The 23678-nt window shown below is 51.2% G+C and overlaps 1 long non-coding RNA gene across 2 annotated transcripts; it reads left to right on the top strand.

Moving 5' to 3' along the window:
- The first annotated feature begins 16044 nt into the window (after positions 1–16044).
- On the top strand, positions 16045–23667 carry LOC129510604 (uncharacterized). Of its 2 annotated transcripts, none has more exons than XR_008664617.1 (3): positions 16045–16148; positions 16572–16783; positions 18231–23667. It is a non-coding gene; the product is annotated as an uncharacterized LOC129510604 (long non-coding RNA). The 2 variants fall into 2 exon arrangements; XR_008664618.1 differs by having other exon boundaries at positions 16572–17239.
- Positions 23668–23678: the final 11 nt, after the last annotated feature.

The raw sequence follows: 23678 nt of genomic DNA, 5'->3' as shown, positions 1-23678 counted from the left end.
CTGGTCTCCTGCTCCCTGCTCCCCCACCCCTCCTTTTTCCACACAGCACAGTGATCTATTTAAAACCCAAGTTGGGTCCTCTGGCATGTTTCCCTAAACTACCAAGCAACTCTCCAATTCTCAGCAAATATCGACTAGATGGATATCTTACAAATTTAACTCAATTCAGATACCACCTATCTAGAGATGGCTTCAGATCCCAAGGGCTAGCAGTTCAGGCTCACAAGACAATCCCCCACTTCCAATGTCAGTTACAAGTCCAGGTTGTTACCTGTGCTTCTGACCAACTGGCTATAAATCAGAGTTCCCACGACCTCCTTCTTGGGTTCAGTTAATTTGCTAGAGCAGCTCACAGAACTCTGAGAACACTTACTTACAAATCCCAGTTCCTTACAAAGGATACAGATGGAAAGCTGGGATAAGGAGGTATATAGGGCAAGATCTGGAAGGGTCCCGATTGCAGGGGCTTCTGTCTTTGAGGAACTGGGGTGTGCCATCCTCCCCACATGTGGAGGTATTCACTGACCTGGAAGCTCATGCTATCTCATTGTTCAAGAGGTTTTACGGAGCTTAATCTGCAGCGCCCCCATCTTTCTCCTTCCCAGAGGTCAGTGGGAGGAGCTGAAAGTTCCAACTCTCTAATCCTTTGGTCTTTCTAGTGAACCAGCCCCATCCTGCAAGATGCAGGGGCCTCACCCCCAGCCACATCATTAGCATAAACTCAGGTGTGTTCAAGTAACAAAAGACACTCCTATCACTCAGGAAATTCCAAGGGTTTTAGGAGTTCTGTGGTAGGAGCCAGGGACAAGATCAAATACGTTTCATACAACACAAGGCCAGTTCCCCCTCTTCTCTCCTCTGTCCCTTGACCTAGAAGCTGTCCTGCCCACGCCTCCATCCTTGCATTTGCCCTTCTCTCTGCCTGGAAATTCTTCCCTCAGATATCTGTAAATCCTGTTAACTCACCTTTTGCAGATGTTTATTTAAATGTCACCTACTCAAGAAGGCCTTCCGGGATAATCCATTTAAAACTGCAAACCAGCGAATCCCTGGGTGGCTCAGCGGTTTGGCGCCTGCCTTTGGCCCAGGGCGCGATCCTGGAGACCCTGGATCGAGTCCCACGTCAGGCTCCCGGCATGGAGCCTGCTTCTCCCTCCTCCTGTGTCTCTGCCTCTCTCTCTCTCTCTCTATGTCTATCATAAATAAATAAATAAATAAATAAATAAATAAATAAATAAATAAATAAATCTTTAAAAATAATAATAAATGAATAAAACTGCAGACCATGCCAAGGGGATAAGCCAAGGGGATTATCTGGTGGTTTGGTTCCACTTGGGGTCCTCTTCCTTTCATTATTGTTATCTATTCACCACTACCACCACCTGCCACACATGCTCAGGTGTTGACTGCCCCTCACCTAATTCAAATATAAGCAGGGAAGTGAAGGCAAGACTTCATCTTTGTCCGCTCTGCTGCCCTCCCTCCAGGGATTCCTGGGAGTAAATTCATGTGGGAATGCCCCTTTCCCATTGACAGATGGGACAGTAGGGAGTGTGACCAAGTCCAGGCAGGCAGTTAAGAACCACTTGCTGCAGCTTCTGTGGGTTCAAGTGGCACTGAGGGAAGCCTGGGGGTCAGAGGCACCCTCCCCACGAGCAGTGCAGTGGGAAACTCCTGGTTGAGGGTCAGAAGCAGAGTTCAAAGGTGGCCACTAAAGCCGTGAGGGGTCATCCAGCAAAGGGCCTCAGAGCTGACAAGGCAATGAGGTATGAGACCCAGTGCAGCAGAAAGCCTAGAACCCAGAGCCAGGCTCTCATCTCCCCACTGGCAGACCAAGGGCAAGACATGTATGAGACAGGACAGACCTGAGGCCCACATGTGCACAAAGAGCTCCTGGGCCACACAACCCTCCCTGGCAGTGGCTGGTGCCCTGTGCCCTGCAGCAACCCCACCCTAGCACACCCATCCAGGATGAGCTGGCTCTGACTCAGCCTGTACCCACTGTCCTGCACCCAGCCCATAGATGGTGGCTGGGTGCTTTTCAATGCTCCCAAACCCATCTGGGAACACAGGAGCAGGCCTGAGCCTGGATCTAGAGCAGTGGGTGTCAAGGAACCCCCGGAGGCTAGCTTAGCTCCTGCGTAGGCCTGATGGCTCCTGGAAGCCAAGGGGATTATCTGGTGGTTTGGCTCCTGCGAAGCTGCCAGGTGGAGAGGCCCTCTCCATTTCCCCAGGGATCCCAGTTCCCCCACAGAGGGATCTCTCATAAGCATGGCCTAGGGCATCTGGCTCCACCTCTGGCCAGTAAGCACCTCCTCCAGGATGGCCTGCATCATCCTCTCCAGAGAGGCAGTGAGGGAGATCTTAGACTCTGCTGGCGACAGACACAGGGTGCTCAGGCCAGGAGAAGGCCGGGCCTCTCCAGGCACAGTCTCCAGGGCAAACCTCCCTGAGGATGCAGCCCCACCCAGAGGGTAGATCAAAGAGCCCTGTGTGGCCAGTCCATGGGCAGTAGGGCTGGCCCCTGGCTTCCTGGCCTGGCTGGCCCGTGTCTGCCCACTGGGCAGGAGGGGCAAGGGGCACTGCGGGGAGCTCTGCCCTCTTGCTCCATAGCTCCGGGGCCTGGGGTCCTGCTCCAGTGACTGTGGCCCCAGGTGAAGGCAGCTCAAGGGCCCTGGTGCTGAGCCCTGGGGATTTGGGGTGGCTCCTCTCGGCGGGATGGGGCCCAGGAGCCCAGGCAGACCTTGCTCCAGGGTGTTCCTGGATGGCAAGCTGGTCTTTGCATCGAAGAGGGGGGACAAGAGCACTGAACAAGTCCCTGGAATAGGCACCAACCTTGAGCACTGGGGCGGGGGGGTGTGTGCCCGCAAGGCTGCACCCACCACAGGGCTATACCTGCTGTTGTGACTCCCACTGGCCTCTCGACTAAAACACCGAGAACTGTCTTTGCTTTGAAGGTTTCTCCCTCTCGTAACATCTGTTAGTGAAGCTCACATTTGTGGCCTGCTGAGGCCCCTTGCAGCCCCTGTGCCCTGGCATGTGTTGCCTGGGGAAATGGTCTTGCCTGCAGGGACCAGGCCCCCACAGCTTCAGGGGGCAGGGGGGCAGCATGGAAAACACAATTAGGCCCCACCCTGAGCACCGTGTACTTTGTGATGGGAACCTGTCCAGGCAAGGCCTTATCTGAGAGATCTGGAAAATTACTGGGTAGCCATCAAAATGGAGCCTAAGCACAGACGTGTGTGCAGCAGGCACCTTATTAGACTAATTATGGGCTGGCTCCTTGGCCCACCGATACTATGTAAGATGGAAAATAAACTCAGGGCTGGCCTAAAGCACCACTCTCCAAGGTGGTATTTTCCTTGGGTGGAATGCTTGCCAAAGTCCTCTGGCTGAGGCCCAGGGGAGAAAGATGGAAGAAGTGATGTGGTGGAGGACCCCAGAAAGAGCCAAGGGGTCTGGAGTTGGCCTATGAACTCTGCCTAACAGCCCCCTTACCACCACCAACAACAACTTCCTTATCTGTCATAGTTCATCCCTCCACATACATGATGTGCCAGGAATTCCTGGCCATTGGGCTTGGTTGATAATGATGTTACTAATAAAATTGGCTTTGCACTGTACACAAATTAGCTCATTTAATCCTCAGAGTAAAGCCATCCTCTTTTCACAGATGGGGAAACCGAGGCCCAGAGATGTTAGGCCGCTTCTACCAACTGCTGAGCAGGGAACCAAGAAGCAGCCCCAGCCCAGAAGGGTAAGCAGGCCCAGGAACTTCCTGGAATAGATAAGCCTGTAGGAAGTGGCATGCTGGGGAGACCAGCGCCCCTCCCTGAGGCCAGTCCCCTGCATGCTCCCAGGCAGCTCCTCACCTCTCAGCTGGCAGCCAGCAGGCAAGTCCCTGGGAGGGAGGATGCCAGGCCCAGGCCCCAGCATGTCAGATGCTAGGTGGGCAGCAGATGGGCCGGCTGCTAGCAGCTCCAGGTCAGGTGATCCCTGACATCAGCACCCAGCATGCCCCTGTCCTACCTGGACACGCCAGCCCCAACCTCCCTCTAACATCCTTTCCCACACCTACCAGTTTGCCAAATTCAAGGGGCTTGGGAAATGACCCCTGGCACTGGCCCCTGTGGCAGAGTTAAAGGAAAAATAAGGACATGAAGAAGGAGGGTGCCCACCAGGCCCTTGGGAGCCAGGTGGGGCCCCAGCACCACCTTGTCCCCCAAGGTTTCCATGACCCACCAAAATGCTGCCCGTCCCTCTACACATGAGGCCTGCCACATCCAGTCACAGCACTGGATGCCACACTCACAGGCCTGGCTAGCTCAGAACCTCCAGAGCCCAACCCATCCCTCAATGCCTACGCACACCCCAAGGGCTTCAAAGCTTGGAGGATAGGGAGGGGTCTCATCCACACCCACAGCAGGGCCCAAGGAGGCTAAGACAGAGCCAAACACGCAAGACAAAGGGTCCGTCCCTTGGGGGCCACCAGGAGACAGTAGGAAACTATAAGTGCTTCCCTCAGCTGCAGCCCGCCATTCCCCCTCCCCCCCCCCCCCACAGGCTTGGGGTCTTTTGAGAAAAGGCCAAGGCACATCATGTTCTCAATTGGACCTAAGGGGAGAACCTGGCCTTACCATCTCCTTTCATTCCTTCTCTTTTCATTCAGTAAAAAGAGCAAAAGGGCACGGCTTTGCTTTGTAAGGATGGTCCTGAGAACACAGGCGGGACTACAGCAGCAGCACGCTTGGCAAACACCCCAGCCCTCCCCAGACTTCCTGAACTAGAAATTCTGAGGGTGAGGCCAGCATTGTGTTTTTAATACGTCCCTTCCCCCGCACCACACACACACACACACACACACACACACACACACACACGAGGGGCCTGGGCCAGCTACAGTGTGAGCCCTCCTGGCTTACTTCCCTCTTCCACCCTCGGACATGACCACCCCCATCAATTCCCTCCATTGGTTCTTCCTGACTAGGACCCCACCAGCCCTAAAGGGCTCTCTAGAGAAATACCTCTACCGCGCTCCTCCCAGTTCTTTCTGTCTAAAAACCACACCCCTGCTAATGCCTGGAACTCCTAATCTGTTTGAACGTTCCTCTCACCAGTAGTGGAACTGGGGCATGTGGGAGGCTTGGAGGTCAGATCCCCTCCTCAGTTACAGGCTGGAAGCCCTTGTCCCATGGAGGTCACCTTCCAATGAGGCCAGGGGTTACAGACCCATCTCAGTGTCTGGTCTCCTTTCTTCAAAGGCAGTGACAAGCATCTGAGCAAGGAAAGAATAGAACATTGTGCAAGCCCAGCCTGCCTGAGAGATAAAGAACACAAAGGAAGTATGGGGGCAGGGGGGTCTTTCACAGAAAGGCACCAGAACCTGTACCCCAAGAAGCCACCATAGCCTTCCAGGTCACCCTCACTGTTCCTCTACTGCCCCAGTAACCAGAGCACATGCTAATGGGATGCCCTTTCATGGCCCAATGGAGGGAAGTTTGCTCATCCCAGGCCACAAGTGAGGGCTGAGTCGGGCTGCCTCACCTGACTCTCCAAATCTCAGGACTGGGACTCTACACCTCCTTTCCTCAGCCCTACCACCTTACCTATCCTCTCTGAATCCCTGTGCCAGGCCATACCAACCATTGGAAGGGCCCTGCCATGAGACTGCACCAGGGTCCTTCCTCTTCTCCAGGGCCAAGTTCACACATCTCCTGTCTTGACATTTGGAGTAGCACCTGGTATCCCCATCATCTTCCTGACAAAGCTCTCTGTCCCTTAAGGGCAGATCTGTTCCTCCATCCAATTTGTACTCATCTGTACGCCCTCCCAGCCCTGCCCCCAGTCCAGGCACATGGGGAATGCATGAGCCAGAGAGACCCCATTCCAATCCCAGTTCTGCTCCTCATGATCTGAGTGAAACTGGCCAAGTGAGCCTGTGAGCCTCAGTTTTCTCACCTGTAAAATGGAGCCTCCCAACACGTTTCTTATTCGTTTGGGCACTGGCTGAATATGTATTTGGCACCTGGTAATGTATCAGACACTGCCTCGCGCACCCAAGAAGTATCTACATATATACTCCACATTCTGATTGAGGAGACAATGAACAACAGAGAAAAGAGGCAAGAACTGCTGGACAGTAGGAAAAGGAAAAGAAGCTACAAGGGCCTCCCTCAGACCTGGTGGTCAGGGGTGCACCTGCCCAGAAGAAGAAAGCTGAGAAGGAGCTGGTGGGTGCAGGAGGAGGGAGCGTCCAGCAGACAGAGCAGCTTGCACAGTCTCTGGATGGCAGCCCCTCAGTGATTCCAGGGACAAATGGGAGACCAGAGAGGCTGGATGGTTGGGGAGGGAAAGCAGGTGACAAATGGCCAGAGAGGGAAGCCGGACCAGCATGCAGAGCTAAGGTCTTTTCTGAGGATGATAGGAATGCATCTGTGGGATTAAGCAGGGGTCACACTTTTAGATGGTCCCTCTGGCTGTGGTAAAGATAGATTTAGGACTGACCACTGTAGACAAGACCACTTTGGGCCAATGCTGTGGGCAGGGCAGCTCTGCTCACCCTGCAGAGCCTTCTGGGCCCCCATGTGCCAAAGCAGTGAAAGGGATTCTCTAAAACCCCAGAGCCCTTCACCTCACTCCAATGCAACTGGAGATTTGTTTGAAATCTTCAGAGGGTACATTTTATAAATAAAATTCTGACCTTATTTCATTTAAACATTTAAAGACTAATATTCAATTTATCAAAGCCCCAGATACAAAGGACTAGTTCTTCTGTAAGCTTTTACATTCTCTTACTGAACTTATTTTATACAGAAGCCAAGCAAACTTTAACCATCACTTTGTGGAGGAAGGGCTTTAATTTATGTTTGGCCCATCCACATATTTTGTTAATTACACCCCTTTAAATGTATTAAAATTATCTGAGTATTCTAATACAGTATAAGAACTTAGATTTCTAGTTAAAAATCTCATGCCTAAGTTAATTACTCAATTATGGCTTTAAATTCTAATTAGAAAGCTGATCTATGACTCTCACAGCCAAGATTATCTTAAACATGACAAATGCTGAAAAGACCAAAAGCATATGTATAAACAATGTTAAAATTGTGGATTTTATAGAGATTTGGACATTTAGACATTTTCATCACCTTAAAACATACTCTATACTTTCACCCCACTATTCCCCTTTCCGCCACCCACCACCCCTCCCAGCCCTAAGCAACCACGAATCTCCTTTCTATCTCTGTAGATTTGCCTACTCTGAATATTTCAGGTAAATGGAACCATAGAGTATATGGCCTTTTGTCACCCAAAATGATATCAGAGTTACCTCTCCAAGGAATATCAGGTTGTGTTCTTGGCTGGCAGAGTGGCCACTGTCAGGAGAGGCCCTGTCCGGTGCCCACCTGCCTGGCAGACTGTGTCTGATACACGGTTGCACTGCCAATCCCTTATTGACTGCTACTGCTCAGTAATGTCCTCTATTCCCTGGCCATCTTTTCCTAACCAGACCGTATTGGCCTCAAGTAGACTGTGTTGTTTGGTGGCCCCAGCCCATCCCAGACAGATGTCTAGCAGCATGGACAGCAGCACAGACAGGGGTGTCCCAGTCCCCTTTTTGGATCTGGAGTACTAATCTGTGAGGGGAGCAAGCCCCAGCCATGGGCACCCCCCCCCAGAACCAGCCTCTCTGCCACAACCCCACCCACCCACCCCACTGTCTTCATACATAGAAATAACAAGGGTTGGTGAGGATGTGGAATAATTGGAAGTATAAAGTGGTACAGATGGAAAACAGAATGGCAGTTCCTCAAATGGTTAAACATAGAGTTACCAAGTGACCCAGCAACTCTAACTCCTCCACACAGACCTTAAGGAAATGGACATGTGTCCACATAAAACATGTACGTGAATATTCAAAGAAATATCATTCATGGTAGCCATAAAGTAGAAAGAACCCAAATGTCCATCAACTGATGAATGGACTAAACAAGCATTATATCCATTCAGTGGATTATTATTCAGCCATAAAACGGAACTAAGTACTGATATACCCTATAATATAGATGAATCTTGAAAATATGGTAAGTGAAAGAAGCCAGACACAAAAGGCCATATACTCTATGGTTCCATTTACCTGAAATATTCAGAGTAGGCAAATCTACAGAGATAGAAAGGAGATTCGTGGTTGCTTAGGGCTGGGAGGGGTGGTGGGTGGCGGAAAGGGGAATAGTGGGGTGAAAGTATAGAGTATGTTTTAAGGTGATGAAAATGTTCTAAAGTTGACTGCAGGGATGGTTGCTTCTCCAAATATACCAAAATTCATTGAATTGTATCTGTGAAATGGGTGAGTTATATGATATACGAACCATATCTCAATAAAGCTGTTATAGCAAAAAATGTGTGCCTGGAGAAACCTTGTTCTCCTATCCTCTCTGCTTATATCCACAGGACTTCTTTTTGCAAAAGGAAGTGAAGTGCATACATACCTGTATAGGCATGTGTATGTGTGTGTGTGTGTGTGTGTGTATATATATATATATATATATATATATATATATATATATACCTGTACAGATGTGTGTGTGTGTGTGTGTGTGTATGTCTTTAAATATCCCCTATTTTCTTGGAAAAGTAGTGGTGTCTTTTATGTACAATTTGATACCTTACCTTTTTATAAACTTATGCTGACTATTTCCAGGTCTCTACTTCTTCTCAGTGGGTGCACTTGTACTGCCTGTTTGGGGAAGCATCCATGCCAACTCCTCGTTACTCCATCTCTGTCCTGGTGATTCACCGGAAGAGGTGCCTGGATCCAAGTGCACGTGAGCACTTGCTGGTGGGTGTTGTGGACTCTCCTCCCAGGCAGGGGCTGCTGTGCTCACCCTCCGGCTGTGGAGCTGGTCCTTAGTGCCTCTGGCTTCTCACCTGTAAACTGGCTGTTGTGGGAGTCAAGCAAGTTGGTACTGGTCAAAGACGTAAAACAGTGTCTGGGACTTAATGATTATGCTTTAAGTGGGAACTCTTATGATGATTACCCTCACCTTCAAGGCCAAGCAAACCAGCGTCTGGCTGGGAAGCTCTGCCTGCCACCTGGCCCGGTGCCTCTTCTTTCCTCTTTGAGAGCAGAAGCAGCTACAGCCTCATCCCAGAGCACAGCGAGGTTGAGTACAGTCACGGGGGCAGACGAGTAAGGACACGAGACAGGACCTTCAAATAGAGGAACAGAGGGTGCAAGGAAGTGACTGTGGTGACAGCCCTGGAGGTGCATCCCACTGTTGGGAGTGATTCTGGGAGGGGCTGAGAGTGATGGGGCAGGTGTGCTCCTCTCATGAGGAGCATTTGAGTAGAGACCTGCACAGAGTGAGGAACAAACCTTGATATTTGGGTCTGAAATTTCAAAGTCCTTGGTCAGGGCTCAATTGCTGCATGCCAGACTCTGCAGAGAAGCCCATGTGATTCCAGCAGGGTGGGGGCTGGCAGGAAGGTAGAGGCGAGGCAGAGTTCTGGGAGAGGCAGATGCTAAGTCAAGAAGGGTCTGGCTACATGTGAGTGGGAAGAGAAGCCATCTTCGGGGTCTGATAAGAAAAGGATCCATCCCTCTGCCTCTAGACTTTAAAGCTCCCGCAAGGTCTGGGCTGAGACAGAAGTTGTATGTGGCCTGTCAGGGGTGGCTGCTATCTCAGTCCAGGCAAGAGAGGATGGGGTCTGGAGCCAGAGCGGAAGCCATGGAGGTGCTGCAAAACCTTCAGAGAAGGATTTACTTTGTTGATGGGGCCAACAGAATCTGCATCTATCCATCTTCATAGGCAGCAGGGCCTGGATGGGCCCTGGGCATGTGTCTAGAGTTGTTATGTCTGTTAAGTCTATGTCTGCTGCAGAGACCTTCCAGAAGCTTGGGGTGGGGTGGGGGGGCGGTGTGTCCCCAGATGGGGCTCTTGGCCCCAGTTCCCACTTGATTCCATGTGTGGGGTCCTTGGAAAGCCCACACTATTGAAATTACATGAGCAGACTCTTCACTGAATTTCCCAGATGACGCCTGCCCAAGCCACTCTGCTTTCTGGCCCTTCTATGGGTCCTCCCAAATATATCCTTGGGGGTCCTGTGGACACTCTGGCCCCAAGGGCTCCAGAACATGGAGGAAGGAGCCCCATGGGATGAAGCAGAGCTGTAGCGGCCCCAAAGGACAGGCATGAGGGTGCAGAAGAGACAGAGCCACTGAGGCACCCCTAGGAACCTCTCCAGTAGGTAGAGGACAAAGGACATGCGGTTGTGGATCAGAGAAACCTAGGGATTCTGGTTACAGAATGGGGGGCAGGGGAAAAGGCTGGAGCCTCTGGCCTCATAGATACAGCATGGCAAGACCCGGAGAGGGCGCCAGGCTCGGCCCTTCACTCGCTGTGGCCAGAGCCCGGATGCGGCCTGCAGAGCCTCCCTGGGCCTTCGGTAGAGAAGGATGGAGTCTCCCCTCTCTCTCTCTCTCTCCCTGGGGATCAGCAGCAGCATTAAATGAGCTTATGAGAGTGAGAAGGACCCTAAAATTACAAATTGCAAAGAAGAAGGCAAGTAATGATTATCGTCATTATTCCTTGAGACTAGGCGTCGCTTTTCTATCACATAAGCAGTGTGTGTGCCAGCGGGTCCCGGCGCGGTCCCGGGGCGGGCTGAACGGACGGAGGCCTGACCCACGTGGGGTTAGGAGTACAGGCTGGGCCCGCCGGGGGGAGGGCAGCGCCTCGGTGTCCTTGGGCCTCCTGGGGCGCAGAGGGCTGCGGGCTGCCCCCCCCCCGCCCCGCCCCGCCCCAGGACACGGGCTGCGGCCGAGGACCCCGGCCAGGTGTAGACGCTGGGGGTGCCCGCACCGACGCGTGGTGTGGGAAGGCCCACGGGCTGGCGGGGCCTGGGGCCTGGGGCCTGGGGCCTGGGGCCTGGGGCCTGGGACCGAAGCCAGAACGGCGGCTCCCGTGGAGCCGAGGGGAAGCGTGAGGGGCCCAGAGCCCTGGGAGGGGCGCACGGTGCGGGCCGGTGGTGAGGAGGCAGAGGCTGGGTTTGAGCCCCCCGCCTCCTTGGTGAGGAGCCCCCCTGCCTCCAGCCCCGCTGTTCCACGTGCTGACTCACAGCTGTCGGCCCCCACGGGAGCCGAGCCGTCCCACTGTGTAGAAGACCCTCTCACTGGAAGCGGTTCTTGAATTTCAGGAATATACTGGAGCCTTGGGAAGCAAGGAGGGCTTCCCAGTCTGGCCCCGCCTTCTCTCCCTCCTTCCTACTCCTTCTCTTATTCCCTCTCCCTGAACGTTTCTAGGAGCCTCCGAAGGTCTGGACAGTGCAGTGTCCCATAGCATCACCCCAGGGCCTCACCCACAGCCCCGTGCACAGCCCCACCCACAGCTCCACCAACAGCCCCACCCGCAGCTCCACCCATAACACCACCCTGCGGTCCATCACAGTCCCACCGAGCCCCATCTCACGGTCCCCCTAGGACCCATCCCACTGTCCCCCACAGCTCTATCTATAACCCCACTCCACAGTCCCACAACTCCCCCTACAGACCTAGTCCACAGCTCCCACAGAGGCCCATCCACAGCCCCACCCCACAGCCCCTCACAATTGCCCCTACAGACCCAGCCCACAGTCCCCCCGCCCAAGCCCCCCACAACTCTCCAGCTGGTAGAGAAGGCTCACGCAGTCAAGACTCTGACATCTCTCCTGCTTGGGCAGCCAGTAAAGGTCAGGACAGGATGCTTCCAGCTGAGGGGGCATGGGCACTGCCTGGGGACAAGGATGCCAGGGCCGGCTGGAAAGGACAGGGGTGTGGCCTGGGTCTTAGAGGATGTATAAGATTTGAGTCAAGAAGCCTGTTCCATCCAGCTCAGAGAGCTGGCCAGGAGATAAGAAGGAAAGTAAATAGGAGGATAATCCAGGACTGAAAAAGTGAAAGTAGAGATAAGAGATACAGAAGGCTGACTCTGTAAGTCTAACTTCCGCTACTGGGAAACAAAAAAGGAGAGACCATGACGGGAGAAAAATTAGCAATGAAACATCAAAGAAAACATCTCTAGTTCTCAAGAGATCCGTGGGATGGGGGAGGAAGGAAAAATGACCTGCCCTTAGAAATACCCGCTTAAAAGTCTGGAAACAACGGAGTAAGAAATGCTGGAAAGATTTCAAAAATGGTGAAAGTAAAATGTTTGCTGCAACAAAGTGAGAATCACAGTGGCTCAGACTTCCCATTCGTAGCAATGGACATAAGACACTTGGGAGGTAATTTTGAACCTAGTTTTCTATACTTGGTCAAATTATCACTCAAAGTATGAGACAGAAAAAAGATATCTTCACACCTTCAGGGATGCCAAAATACATATACACTTCACACATATCCTTTCTTGGACAGGATATATGCAGCAAAGTGAGAAAGAAAACTAAGAGATAGAAAGACATGGCTTTGGAGCTAAGGAGTGACCCTCCCAGGGTAACAGCTGTGCAAGAGCCAAGGAGCAAGCAGCCAGAGAGGGGCAGGAGCAGGAACAGTGTTGAGGAGGAAGTCTTGGGAGTAAAACAGTCGTAAAATTGAGACTATGGCAGAGGAACCTTATTGGTTTATTAATAAGAAGGAAGAAAGGTGATTCAAAGCTACGGAGGAAAAAAATGTATATAACAAAATTAAGTTCCAAATATAAAGCAAACTAAAATGAAATATGACTTTAAGCTACTGGTGGAATAAATGTGTTCACCCAGTTTGCCCTGGATGCTAAGAATATCTTTCTGTAGGCTCACAGAGAAGGAAATGTCCCCCAGCCTAGGGCCTGGCTGTGCAGTGAGTAACAGGTATGTCACCAAAATGCTCATAGCCCCGGCAGATAGAGACCCTTGCTACTGTACCACCTGAATCCACCTTTACTGTACAGAATTTGCAAGAGTACATGACTGAGGGGCCGTGGTGGTGGTGGCGGGGGGCAGAAGGGTGGATGGCGAGGGCCATGGGATCCTCACTTTCCAGAAAGGGAAATAAAGACACGGGCCAAAGGTGAGGTAGCATCCACGAGAGAGGAACAGCAGTTCGTAAAGCTTCAGAGGGAACCTACAGAGTTCAAGCATTCCTCGTCGTGTAACTACAGGGCGGATAGGTGGAATTACTCAATCCTGTTTCACATCAGGAAGCCAGTATATTTTGTCAAATGCTTATAAGTCGCAAAACAGGAGGGCAGACAAGCATTTCACTGAAGCTTAAGGGAATAACTAACAAGATATTTAAAAAGAGAAATGAGAAAAAGAAAAGGGTTATCCCAGGAGTGGTGGAACTTTGGTCCGGGTGGGGAGCAGGAGGAAAGAGATTATTTTATCACTAGGTTTTCTGCTATTTGTTTTTTTAACCTTGTTCACATGTATTACTTTGATTAAAATTTGCAAATGTTAAAAATGAAACCAATGATCGGATTACTCCCAAAGTCCTTGAACACCATGACTCAACACTCCATAAAGCAAAGTCAACATATTTTGCTGCTTTACTCTGTAAAGCATTTCACTGGCACCTTCTCAATTCGTTTTACAACCATCACCAAATGTATACAGAGCATGCTTTCCTCGCTGTATCTGCATACAAGAAGAAAAAAAAAATTCAAACATTTACCTAAGGGTACAGTGCCAGCTGGGGTGAGGAAAAATGAGTCCCCCACCTCCACCCCCAGATGGCATCTCCAGGTACCAGAGCAGGTAACTGGGACCCCTCCTGGCCTCCATCCTCTCAGATCAATGGACACTCCTCTCCTTTCTGAGGCTCCCCAGCAAGGAGCTCGCCTGCTCCACCCCCGCTCCGCCCCCAGGCACTTCCCTCTGACTGGAGCAGTTTTATTTTTATTTCTTGTGAAGCATTGCTTATGTCCCAGCCGGCAGCCATGCTCCTGGTGCCATGTTTTGCCTAGAGTGGAGGGCAGCCCGAAGCCATCACAGCACACTTTAGGCTGTGCAGTCTGAGGATAGTTGCAGGCCTGCCAGGATGAGCCCGGATGCAAGAACTGAATCCTTGGGCCACGTAAAATTGTGGAACATTTCACACCTAGAGCAAATATGGAGAAAGAAAAAACAACCCACAGCTTCCACCACCTAGCAGGTACAGGTGAAGACCTCAGAGCTACCTGCCCTGACTTCCCTTACATGGTTCTGTGCACTTGGCCTATGGGGATGCATGCGCCAGGAACACATGGCATTGCCCTGTGTTTTCCAGCATTCACAAGCACATCGCTCTATGGCAGTGCTTCCTGTTTGCAGCTCGCCTTCTTTATGCAGCACTGTTTCAGGACTAAAGTTGATGCACTCATTTCTGCATTGCACCTTTGCATGGATGGGCAAGCAGCTATTGGGCATGTCCCTCCTCACGTGGTTGGGTGTTTAGAAGCCTTTGGAGGTGTGTCTGGGTTTTGCTCTCCCTCGGGCAGTCATGGACCCTCACCTCACAAAAGTGCTATGTGGTTTTTAATTACAAAAGTTATACTTGAGTAGTTTTGAAAACTTAAAAAATATGGGATCCCTGGGTGGCTCACTGGTTTAGCGCCTGCTTTTGGCCTAGGGTGTGATCCTGGAGTCCCGGGATCGAGACCCACGTTGGGTTCCGTGCATGGAGCCTGCTTCTCCCTCTGCCTATGTCTCTGCCTCTTTCTCTCTCTCTCTCTCTCTCTCTCTCTCTCTGTGTGTGTGTATCTTTCATGAATAAATAAATAAAAATTAAAAAAAAGAAAACTTAAAAATATACAAGAGAAGTATGTAAAAATATATTGTCATTTCTACTGCTTAAAGATAAAACTGCTCGAGTCTTGTCTTTTACCAGGAATGTTTCTGTGCATATATACATACACACAATTATATAACTATAGAGAAAAAAATTTAAATACCATGTGATATACTTTGCAAACTGTTTTATTACCTGCCCTTTTTTACTTAATAATATATTGGGTACTAGAAATAGTGAATGTTACATAGTTCACTTAGCCAATCCCCTATCCCTGTTTACACCATGTTAAACATTTTGGTGTTTTCAACAAATTATTTTCTTTTAAGTATTTTTTTTTTTAATTTCTATTAGAGAGAAACCACAAGCTGGGTGGGGGTGGTAGGAAGGAGCAGAGGGAGAGGGAGAAGCAGGTTCTTCACTAAGCAGGGAGCCTGAGGTGGGGTTCGATCCCAGGACCCTGGGATCATGACCTTGAGCCAAAGGCAGACGCTTTACCCACTTTACTCCTAAGTGTTTCATTACTTAATATTCGCTGCATTCACAAGAATATATGTAATGGAGGGGTGAGGTGTTTTTTGTTTGTTTGTTTTTAAGAGATGGAGAGAGAGCACAGAGGAGGGAGGAGCAGAGAGAGAGAATCCTAAGCAAGCTCCATGCCCAGTGAGGAGCCCTTTATGGGGCTCGATCCTACAACCTGGAGATCACATCTGGAGTCAAAATCAAGAGTTGGATGCTCAACTGACCAGGCCACCCAGGTGCCCCTGGAATGGTGAGTTCTGATCTCCCCACCCCCACCCAGGCAGAGCTGATCACTGCTGTCATTGGCCTTGTGGGCCTCACCCAGCCTGGGACCTCTGCACTAGAGACACCCACTCTCCTCGATGTGGGGTTTTTGCTTCCATTACAGTCAAGGCTCAAGCCCTAGCAGCTGACCTTCCCTCCCAAGGTGAAATGTTCATGTAAGAAATTCCCTGGACCAGGGCCGGGAAAGAGCTGCAGAGGCCTGGATGGAGCCACCATGCCTGCTCTGGGCGCCCTGCCCTGACCAGCTTAGGATCTGGATCGGTGTCCATGAAACCTCCAGACTGTGCTTGTTGCTAGGAAGGCCGGGAGACAGACAGAAGACAGGGTGCAGCTGGTGTTCATCAGAGCCAGCTGTCAGTAACCCTTTCCCAAAAGCAATAATGGATCCATAAGCATACCTCATTGGGGGGCTCTGGGTGCTGCTGACTCCCCGGAGGAGGAAGCCTATTGATTATGCAAATCATACTGCTATTTATTGTTGATACTCACCCAGTGCTCCGGGGGAGTTAATAAATGACTAACTGCCCTGTTGTGAGGCTGGGAGTGCAAGACACTGTGACGGGGACAGGGGTAGAGCTGCACACTGAGTCCCTGAGTGCTGCTTTGCTGGCGAATGAGGGTAATGTTGCTCTGTCAGCTGCATCCAGGGTGTGGAGCGGGCGGTCGGGAAAGGGATCTGCAGGAGGACTGAGCCTCCTCACTGCTTTGCGACCATCCGGGTCACCTTGGAGGCTGCGAGTGGGAGCAGAGGCCAGACCGAGGGAGCCGGGTGTCTGGGCACAGACACAATTCCCACTGAATTGGCGCCTGACATCTGGTGACTCCATGCAAACTTCACGAGTGTGACTGGAACCCTGCCAAGCCTGTTTCCCCAAGGCAGGCAGGGCTCAGGGAGGGACCTCCCTGGGGTGGAGGCTCAGAGATGCCTCTGAGGCCCCCCAGGCGCCACAGGTCAGCTGGGCTGCAGTTCTTAGAGGACCCATCACTTCTTTAAAAAGAACTACAGTGCGGTGACTAACATTTGCATGGTTGTCATTTCTAGGTTTCAGAGCTGACCACTGAAGGAAAGTTCTGTGAAGGACTACCAGGTCATGCAGGTGACAGGAGCTCCATGCGATTTGATTTCCCGTGTGACTGCAGGGTGCTCCTACCATATAGGAGTCGGTCAAGCCCTGTGTCTCTCCACTGTCACCTGTGCTGCCACCATGCTCTCCCAGGGCTCAGAATGGGTGCAGGAAGGCCACCAGGGCTGGGGTAGGTGGAGAGGTGATCTTGGACTTGCCAGGTGGGCCTAAATGGAATCACAAAGGCCCTTCCTTGCAAGAGGCAGGTGGGCAGTCAAAGAGAAGTTGCTCTGAAGATAGAGGAAGGGGCTAGGAGTCAAGGAATGTAGGTGATCTCTACAGGCTGGAAAGGGCAAGAAACAGATGCTCCAGAGGGAACCAGTCCTGCTGACAGCTTGGATTTAGCCCTATCAGACTCATTTCAGATTTCTGGCATCCAGAGCTATTGAAGAATAAATATGTCCTGCCTTAAGCTGCTCTGTTGGCAGTGGTTTGGTACAGCAGGAATCAGAAACTACTATGGGCCCTAGGCTCCCAACATCAGCTCCATCCAAACCAGCCTCTCCTGTGGACACTGCTGTGGCATCTCTGATCCATGATGGTGGAAAGTCAGCATGGAGGTGGCAGTGCTGCCAGTAGAAGCCAGGTGCTATCACTGGGCCAACCCACTTTGCACTCAGGCCTTGGGAGTGGTGCTAATGGCAGGAATTTTATCATGGGCTGCATGAGGTTTGATTAGGGGGAACTGAGCCACCCAAGTCCTCAGAATGAATTACACAGCCTAACCCATCATTCAAGGCCCTCTATAGCCCAACCCACCACACACCCACCCCACCACACACCCCACCACACACCAGCCACACCCCCAAGATGGCTGACAAGGCCACAAAGAGATAGCTTTAGAGGATTATGCCCCATTGGGTCCCCCCAGAAGATGCTGTGGCCTCAGTTCTGCATACTATTTGGGCTCCCATCCAGAATCGATTGGTGGCATGTGTGACAGGTAGCATTTCAGCCTCTGCTTGAATACCTCCAGCAGTGCGGTGGTCACTGTTTAGAGGGCTGGTGCCAAATGATGGTAAGTTGCTGTAGTTTGTTAGCTTTGGCCAGCCTCTGCCCTTGGGCGCTCTCTCAACCACCCCTCCTGCCACCTGCTCAAAGACAGCACTCCCAGGGTGCTCCCAGGCCCTGAGCCCTCCAGGACCTGCTGCAGGTCAGCACCAGCCAGCCAGAGGCTGGGTGTCTTCCGGATTGGTGGTAAGATGGGCCCGTCTCATCTGGGGCAGGCAAACTTCATCTCATCGGCTACGGTCAGGGGCTTGCTGTCATCCTACTAGCCTTTGATGCCATGTTGAATCCTTTGTTCTCCAGTACATTAACTGCTACATTCCCGTCACTGTGCAAACCCTCCCCACACTGCATACTTCACACAACTGCCCCAAGTCTGACTCTGTAAGGCGAGGTTCTGATAAAAATGCAGAGTGTTTGGCAAGGAGTGCCTGGGGACTGGCTGCCCACTCTGCAACACCCAGTCCCTGCTCAATTCTGAGATCCTATTAGCACAGACCCTCCCCCGCCCCACTGCTGATGTGCTATGTTATGCCACACAAACTAATACATGTGTTTTTTAAACACAGGAAAACCTACTGCTTGACCATTTTCTTCTTTCTACACTACTGAGGGCCTCTCAAGGTTTCAGGAGGCTCCTGGGCCCTGAGATGGAGGCTCCTTGAATACCAGGCCCCCATCTTCTGGAAAGGAACCCCAGCAGGAAACCAAAACTTCTTGCAAACTTCAGTAGCGATGTCACAAGTGATGGCTGCATTTCCCCCGTCCCATCAGGATTTCTAAAGCATTTGGGTTCCTCTCAACACACAACTATTTATGGAAGTGGATCCATCCGGCTTGCTGCGTGCGATCAGGGAGGTCCTGAGCAGAAAGAAATGGCCTCTGAGAAGGCGGAATGACGGCTTTCCTGGGAAAATTGCTCCAACCGAGACTGGGCTCTGAATGTGTAAGCACCAAAAGACTCTTGTTTGAAAACGTGTTCTTGTTTTCCTGACAGTTTCCTGACAGTTCCACTGTGCTTCAGTGCATTCACTTTGCATCCCCTCCTCCTAGTCTATGATACAGAAGAGATTTTATCAGGAAATGCCTGCCAGGGTAGATGTAGCTCTAGGAAAAATCACCTTTGATAAACTCCAATGCCAGTCTCTTACTACTATTTTACATTTCTCCGTGTTTTCACGTGCTCTCTAAACGACAGGTGACAATGTAAGAATCTGCATCCATCCCCGGATGGAGCCCTCATCTGCACCTGGCTGGGGCTGCGAGGGTCAGGCAGCACCTGTACCTTCTCTCCATACTCGGACCCCATCTCCCATCTCTTCCCACTAGCTGCAGGCTTTACACTGCCTGCTGCAGAAATGCCCTTTGAGGGGAGCAGCCAGAGATGGTTAATGATCACAGGAGATGTAAACAAGCTCTGGCACCAACACACACCATGCCAGTCCCCGGGGCCCCCAGACCTGTCCCCACAGCTCTGGGCTGGCACTTTGTGGCAGCGTGCTTTGGGATCAGTTCCCAGAGCCACCCTCAGGGACTGCAATGGCTGCATACAGGCCATTCTTTGGACTTTGTGCAGAGGGGTAAGGGGAGCAGGCCAACCTCTGGTAGGCACCTGACAGACTTTCAGAACTTCCTAGGGTGACTGGGGCTGACAAATGGGGCTACTGCCCAGGGAGAGAAGCTCAGGTGTTTATTGGGACTTCCAAGGACAGTCACTATGTCCTGCTCAGAAACTCACCATCACTGCCTCTCTGAGGGTCTACCTTTCTCCTTGATGCTCTTGGGGATGCAACTGTCAGGTTGAGCTTTCTTAGGGTGGGGGGAGGGAGTAGAGTTGAGGAATGGGACTGTGACAAGCCGAAATAGGCCGAGTAGGTGGGCGGGGATAGCCACTCTCTGCAAAGTCTCTTCTGTAGAAGACCTGCAGAGTTCCAGGCTGGTTTCTGCCCCCTCAGCCAAATACATATACAGATGCTTGATGTGGTCCATTTTGGTCACTCCCCTCCCCCACCCTGGGCCTCTCTAAGGAACCAACTCTGGCAAATAAAATAATGAATCATAAATTTTATTTCAAAATGTAAACGTCACTAAACATGCATACACGTTAAAACAATAAAATTTACAATTTAGTTATTATTTTTTTTTTTTGCATAGGACATCATTACAATATAGAATCTATGCCATACAAAATACATACAAAGTTTTATCCGAGCAAGCCAAGGCCAGATTGGGAACTGTACAACTGTAATACTTCACTGTAGTGATCCAGGAAAGATGAAACATGGCCTTTGGAAGCATGGTGTGGTGCTGGTTAAAAAGAAAAAAAAAAGTTCCTACAGAAAAGGAAAACGTATGCTCCATGGAAATGGTCTTGGACCCTTGGAGTCTGCCTTGCGATTTTGGCAAACGATTCCAGAGAAGCTCCGTCAGTGGCTTTGGATGAGGAAGGGGTCATTTGTGTGGGTTTGAGAGTATCTGACTCATGCACCTGGCACACCCCCACAAGCTATTCCCCATCATGTGGAAACACAGCAAGCCCCATACCCCACAATGCATAGCTCACACTGATACCATTGAGCCCTTGAGATCCTCAGCACTAGGCACAAGGACTCTCCACGGTGAGGCTAGGGAGCGAAGCCGCCTGCCTGCACACCAGCACCCTGAGTGGGTACAGCTGCCACACCGCTCCCCACACTGGGAAGTGGCCCCATCACCTCCCACACAGGGCGGGCTGGGGACAGATCCAGCTAGTACACCCAGGCCTTGTGCTCTGAGTGGGAGGGATGATCTCCTGCCAGACCTGTGGTTGTCCTGCAGGCATTCAGCTCACATCCTTGGGTTTCTAAATGAGCATGTACAGCATCCTGTCAACGTCACTAGGAAAAGGCCCCCACATCCCTGGAGCAAGCTGTACATGTGGTCCACTCTCCTCTTGTTCATCTTTAAATAAAAGGAGTAAGGTTTTAAAGCTGCATAAGAAGTGGAGAGGTTGGCAGGGCCAGCTGGCCACACCACAAGGCCAACATTGCTCCAGGGGGTCAGTGCAGGCCATACAGGTACACTCCTCTGCCCTCACGGATCCGGAGCTCACAGTTCCCACCAAATCCAATCTTCAAACCAACAAGGGACATGACAGTGTGTGGGGAAAGGGCATTGCCCTAAATGACGTTCAGGCATTTATCAGTAGTAGTAAGCTGGATTGTGCATCCAAATTCTGGTACAAAATTCTCTGGAATGTGTCTTGGACAAACCTTTGAAACCGAGCCTCAGAACTGGGAATGTCAGCTGGAGGAGCTGGCTCCTCCCAGAGCAATCCTGCTTTCAGAAAGCATCAACCCACATCCTTGATTTTAGGTTTGGAAAATATGGTCACTAGACTCACATATGGAATCTTTGGGTAGCGGAAGATGTGGGTGACCAACGAAGCATCTCTGTCTTCGATGTGACCGCTACATCAGACCCTTTATATCGTCCAGCACTGTTTTTGACTGAGTTTTTGCAAAAGGGTTTAAAAACAACAAAAAATCAGTGATACCTGCCAGAAGCCAAAATAATCAAGGATCCTTGTAAACAGCCCAAACCAGGAGTCAAAATAACAAGGGGAGGCTATTGCTCAGATCACACTTTCTTGTTAGGTGGCACTCCTGCTGAGACTACGGATGAAGTCCCTAGGGAGTGTGCTAGGACCCCGTGCAGTCCATCTTAGCACCTGCTTCTGGCAAGAAAGGAGGCTGGGTCTTCTGTAGACTCTGGGCTGGATGGCAGAAAGTTGACTGGAGACCCCAGTTCTGCCACACTTCACTTGGGACCACAGAAAGCCACCAACCCTCTCTTCATGTCCCAACAAGTGGGCTGGGGGCCACCTGTGGCCTGCCTGTCCCTACCTCCAAGTCACTCTCCACTGGTCTAAGATGTGACCCAGGGCATAGGTGAGATCTGGGGACCCAGTCCCACTGACGTTTGCACCTGGTGGCTGCACCTACCAGGTTGCATGCCCTCAGAATAAAGGGTGGGTGGTGTCCTGCACCTCCAGTGCCATTTGTGGGGGTGTGGTGGGATGCAGGTAGGGTACCTCCAGGACTACATTCCCATCAAGGGCATCACTGCCTGGTCCTACATAGCACCCTACAGAAGAGGACCCCGGGGTCCTTCGTGGAAACATCTGTGTTCATGTTTCTTTCTGGATGGCTGTAGGATTCAGTGGGCCTATGGGGGAGCCGACAACTGGTCCACAAATGTGGCTGATGCAAAAAGGGGCTTTCTTTTTTGGGATGTGAGTTAAACAGCAGCCCCTGATGCTTGAGTCCAGGGATGGTTTTAGGACTTTTTGGAGGAAACTCTCCCTTTGTTCAGGAAACCTTCATTTTGAGATTTCTGCCCCCTTGGCCTGTGAGAACAAGTCTGCTACAAAATAAAGGTTTGAGTTTTCTCTATTATGTCTAGGAGTCCTATGGGTTCTTCAATCACATTGAAGCCAGCAAGGATGGCCATTAACCAGAAAAATGAAAGACCCTGAAATAGACCCAGGCTGGGAAAACATTCTACATCTTAGAAGAAAATGCAGGCTGTTTCAGGAAGGTCTGCCCCACATAACTGCTTTCAGTGAGGGCCCAAGGGAGGTGGCTTTCCGCGGCCCACCGCCCCCCTCCACGAGCACTCATTTCATGATGATCAGATGCCAGTGAGAGCCCATGTAAACTTCGCCGGAGGCTCATGGATTTTTCCCACCCTTCAAGTGAGATGAATATCAGCCCCAGATGAGTCAGGATGGTCTGATGGAAGCTCCAGGCCAAGTGCCCAGGGATGCCAGAAGGGAATTCCCTCCAGGTGCCCCACCTCCCAAGCCAGGCCCAGAGCGGAAGGACTGCACCCTGCTATTAGATCAGAACCACTTTGGGAATGAAGACACACTCATTTGCCAAAAATAGCCAATGCCTGCATATTTCTGTTTTAAGGCAATGTTACCTTTCCATCTATCAGACGGAACAGCCCTGGGTCATTCAGAGGAAAAATTAAATTAAGTGCTCTCTTTGGAAACAGCAAACACCCGTGTTCCCTCTCCCACCCCCCACCCCGCCGCTAAAACAAACCAGCTCTTCTTTTATTCCAAGATGACTGGGTTTATAGAGTCCTTACTCCCCTTCCTATGTGCAGACAGATGTGGGGTTAGAAACCCTCCTTCTGAGATGCCAGTGGGCAGATCACAAGGAGAAACCTGGCTTCTCCAGGGGATAGCACTGTGTGGCCTCCCAGAGACACACAGCTCCCTCTCCCTGCCTTCGGGGACCCATGGACGGCGAGCACACCAAAGGACTTTGGAATAAAATTCCTGAACCTGGAATGTGAGTTCCTGAGACGTGAAATGTATTCAGTGTGGCTTTCTATGCCTCACACAGAAACAACTTTGGGAGGGGCCTCCGAGGGCCTTCCAGGCCTCACTTTGGAACTGGGCATAAAGATCTTTCACCCCAAGCACTCAGGGTGCTCTTCTGTCCAGGTCTCTATAGGATATTCTACTCTCTCTCCCAGACCAAACGCAAGCAGGGCTGTCATGCAGCCCAAATGGGGCACAGCAGCCAGGGCAGTCAGCCCTGCATCTGACCCCCATCTCTGTGGGCTTCCATCCACAGCAATAACAATGCTACTGCATTGTTATTGGTACCTAACATGCTACTCAGAAGCCACCACCATGCCACTGGCTAATCCTAGGTGACACACAGTAGAGTTAGAAAGGGGCATCCAAGTGTTACAGACAGCAGATTGCCATCCTTGTGGTCACTATGGACAGAGGGTGCTGGCCTAAAGCTGCAGCCAAGGGCGATTAGCACCAGCCAGGCCGGGGTCCCTTGGGCTTCTCTGTGCTGCACCCCATGCCCTGTAGGTCAGGGTGCAAGCAGGATGGCCACAACCAAGGCACTCTGGGCCCAGGAAGCCCATCTACAGCCCTCTGAGATCCCAAGGGTCATTCCTCCTCACCAAAAAGAACAGAGGTCTCTGCAAAATACCCCGAGTCCACC

The sequence above is a fragment of the Nyctereutes procyonoides genome, unplaced genomic scaffold (genome assembly GCF_905146905.1).
Source record: "Nyctereutes procyonoides isolate TBG_1078 unplaced genomic scaffold, NYPRO_anot_genome, whole genome shotgun sequence".
Lineage (NCBI taxonomy): Eukaryota > Metazoa > Chordata > Mammalia > Carnivora > Canidae > Nyctereutes > Nyctereutes procyonoides.
Note: the sequence above shows the minus strand (reverse complement) of the source record. Positions and strands in the feature narration are given on the sequence as shown.